The sequence below is a fragment of the Mus pahari genome, chromosome X (genome assembly GCF_900095145.1).
Source record: "Mus pahari chromosome X, PAHARI_EIJ_v1.1, whole genome shotgun sequence".
NCBI lineage: Eukaryota > Metazoa > Chordata > Mammalia > Rodentia > Muridae > Mus > Mus pahari.
The window spans coordinates 111,775,126-111,779,270 of NC_034613.1; the positions used below are offsets into that span (position 1 = coordinate 111,775,126).

The 4,145-nt window shown below is 36.9% G+C and overlaps 1 pseudogene; it reads left to right on the plus strand.

Annotated features, from left to right (window-relative positions):
* The first annotated feature begins 1,093 nt into the window (after nucleotides 1–1,093).
* On the plus strand, nucleotides 1,094–1,217 carry LOC115063231 (annotated as a pseudogene).
* Nucleotides 1,218–4,145: the final 2,928 nt, after the last annotated feature.

Below are 4,145 nucleotides of genomic sequence, written 5' to 3' on the forward strand. Positions count from 1 at the left end.
ATTTTGAAGGCATTAGAGAAGCCCCCAGTTATCTTTCCTGCTGTACTCTATAGGCTTCTAGAAGTTAACATTGAGGAAATTGCTCTGCTTCATATCCATTTCAATACTTTGTTTTATTCAGTTCTTTATTTTAAGTAGTGGAAACTTTCCATCTTACTTTCATTTTAATGTTATAAAATTTTTAAATGAAGTTCTTATATAGAATTTTTTCAGCTATTGGGAATGGCTTACTGCATACATTAAATTTGGCAAATTAAATCTCATATCAGCTGCAAGATATATTCCTCAATTATTTGTTCCATTATTTTGGTTGAATTTTTATATTAGTATTCTAAGACATTGATCTTTCTCATTTGGTTTATATCTCTAAAGCCAGTAATTTACTTTCTAAGCAAATTCCTCAACTATTTTCTTCAGCTCAAAGGATATTTCACAATGAGAGAAGTAAATAGAACTCAAATAAGAGTATGATCATAAAAGTAGAATATAATTAGTAAGCCGGAGAATAAGATTGAGATTTGAATTGTATTCTAATAATTTAAAACTTCAGATAGACTTAAATATAAATATTGAAACATTAGTATATGAAATAGAAAATATACTTAACCTTAACATAGAATGTAAACATCTATATGTATTTTCTACTATGCATAAAAGAAAAATAAGAAGACTGGTACATTTGGTTAAACAGCAAGTGCTGAAGGAAATACTGTCAAATTTGATAGTGTGCTATATATTGGATTGAAACTTCTACTATTACTACTATATAATATATATGTCTTTGAAATTAGCATAAACATATGAATAACACTCCAAAGATGAAGAATGGAAACAGACTTGTCTCAGTGGGAATGTACTTGCTATTCTTCCAGAAGAACTAACTTTGGTTCATAGAACCTACAGCAAGTGTCTTTTAACCACTGTAACTTCAGTTGCAGGGCATTTGACATCAGGCAGGCACATGGGACATAAATAGCGATGCAGGCACACATACACATAAAAAATTGTATCTTTACACACACACACACACACACACACACACACACACACACACACAGACACACACAATCAACAACAAAAACAAGAAAAGAAAAATGCCCTTAGAGGCATTCATTGTAGATAAGGCTGTTGTTTCATATGTATATCAGTAGGTGGCAGAGAGGAGAGAGGTTATGTTCATGGTAAGTGAACATATGGATGATTCGTAGCTTAATACTCCCTGAAAAAAGAGAGATTGAGGTAATGGACAGTCATTCACCATGCTGACCCTTACAGGTTCCTAGGGAAGAGAACAAGACAGAGACTACAAAAACCCTGCCTTGGACAGCAGGTTCTATACAAGTCTGGAGGTGTGGCAGATGAACCTAACCCAATGACACAATGCCCAAGCAGGGCATAGCACACCTGAGACCACTCCTGAGATGACTCCAGACACTCAGAGACTCCCAGTGCCACTGAAAGGATCAAATAAGTGGTAGTTAATTGAAAGATAAAGAGTAACAGAAGGATGTGGGCATAACAAAGAGAGGCAAAACTGGAGATTCCAGTATAGTGAGGAAGAGCCTGATGTGAGTAGCTGGTAATGCCATTTGAGACTGTGGTGGGGTTATGCCCTGTGCTGCCACCAGAGACCACATCTGGGTCTGTGGCCATGTAGCAGCAGGGTTCTGTTGCCATCAAAGTCTAGGTGGACCTCCCTGCTCTAGGCTGGCATACTACAGACATGTTGATATCTTAGGGATATACAGAACTGGCCAGACTCCTTGCCTGAGCATCATGGTAGAGATGGGTCTGGTGACAAAAGAGCAGGAGAGCTGACCTTGCAACTAGCCAGCTGCAGTGTACTGGTGAGCAGGCCTGCACATTGTAGGAGTTGCTGGTAAGCAGGTCAAATGGTATGAGCATGACAGTTGACCCTGCAACTCCTCTCCTTTGAGGTAGCATGGATGAAGGAGAGATACCCTCCTTCCCCTTTACCATCAGTGGCAGGTGGGTCCTTGGGTCATAAGAGCAGGAGAACTATCCCTGCCCCTCACCTGCTACAGCTCTTGGGAGAGGGGTCCCTGTAGCTCCCTTGGGCAGCAAGTAGAGCTGACCCTGGTAGCAAGGATGTAGGGAGTGATCATGAGAGAGTTGGCCCCTCTACTTGTCTGCCATGCAGTATCTGGGAATGGGAGAGATAACCCCATATACATTTGGATCCATGCCAGCTAAAGAAGGGGAGCTGACACTAAGGTCATCAGAGCAAGAGAGCTCACCATGCACCTCACCTGGGAAGCAAGGCCCTGGTTGCAGGGGTTGTGGGTGAACCAGCCCACCAGACCATGAAAGTGGGATAGGCAGCTTGCTGACCAGGTCAGATAGCTCTTATGCTCTGATCCAGAGCTTTGAATTGGCCCATCCCAATACCTACCCTATTGATGAACTCCAGGAATACATGAAGGGGACAGTCTTACAGATCTAAACATACAGGATCTCCGTGATACTTGGCAACAAGAGAATATCCAAGAGGATTCACAGTGAGTTTCAAGTATTGATAAAATAGGAGAAGCCAAAGGTCGCATACCAGATTAATGAGACATTGAAATTAACACTTGAAACCAGAGATGCTTGGACAAAAGCACATACTGTGAGGTACACTGCAACACACTACAGCTTCCACAATAAAATATTTTTCTGTTTGGGTGGGGAGGTTATCAGGGTGGAGGGTGGATATGAAGAGATGAGAAAATGAGTGGAATTGGGGCGCACATAGAGAAATTTACAAACAAAAGTTAAAAACAAAAAATAAAAATAAAATATAATCAATAAAAATATAACAGGTATATTGTCATAATCAATAATTAGTAGCTGTGTAGATGAACAAACATGGTATACAAAACCCACCAGGCATATCTTGAAGAAATATATGTAAAATACAGAATTTTTTTACCCTTTTACTGGTACTGTTACATTATTTGATTATTTGTTTGCTTGATTTGTGAACAGAGTTTTATATTCTACTATGCCATAAATGCTTGCAGCAAACTCACAGTAATCCACCTGCCTGAGCCCCTTGCTGGGATTACAGATTACCATACACTGATTACAGTTATGGTGTGAATAAAAAATATCTTGCTGGCATTTACTTTCAGGCCTTGATACTCAGCTGGAAGGTCTATTTTAGAAGCTTCCAAAAATGTTAGGTGTGAAGTCACCCTACAGGAAATCCAAGGATATGAGCCACTCTAATTGTTTTCTTAATTTAGTAGGGTGTTGTTGCCTCTAGTTGTGCTTTTCTTTATGAACATTATGGAATCCGTTATTTTGCTCTAAATCACCCTTCTGTCATCAAATTCTCTCAGCACAGACCATCAATGGTGGAGTATACACTGAAACCTTTGCAATCACGAGACAAAATTAATTCTTCCTCTAGTGATTCGTTTTTCTAAGACATTTGTTTTGTTGACAAAAGCTCTTACCCAAAACAAAATGGAACTAGAAAACACTTTTAATATTGTAACATTGCAAAATATTTTAAACATAATACCTTACATGATAAATACTACATAAAAGCATCTTACATACACTATAAATAGTAATGTTAATTTCTGCAGTTTCTAGAAAGGAAAAACAAAACAAATCCATTTTAATACCCATTAACTTAGAAAATTAATTGAGAAAATATTATCTAATATGAAAATGTTCTCTAATATTTTTTCTGAGTATAATGTAGCATATTTTATAATAACATAATTTATAAATAAATGATCTTCTTTAGTAACTATATTAAAGTATTACTGTCAAAAAGAATGATATTTAGGAATTGGTGATAAGGTGATGAACTACAAACAACTATTCAGAATTCGTTCTAAATACTGATTTAAAGTGAAGCATTAATATGAAAGATAAACATTATTGCTCAACTTCATTGCCTTTAATAACTCTGAGTCCTTTTTTCCTGATGTTTTATGTTTCAAATCTCACCATGTTAGAAGTCATCATCTGAACTGGGATAATAAATGAAATAGTACCTGAATTATCTTGCAAAGTACATGGTAGAGCAGAAAAAATCAGGGTGGGAAAAATTAGGCTGAGGAAATGGAAACAAACTAAACACAATTATATTAAAATAAATTATATATTATATATTATATATTATATAT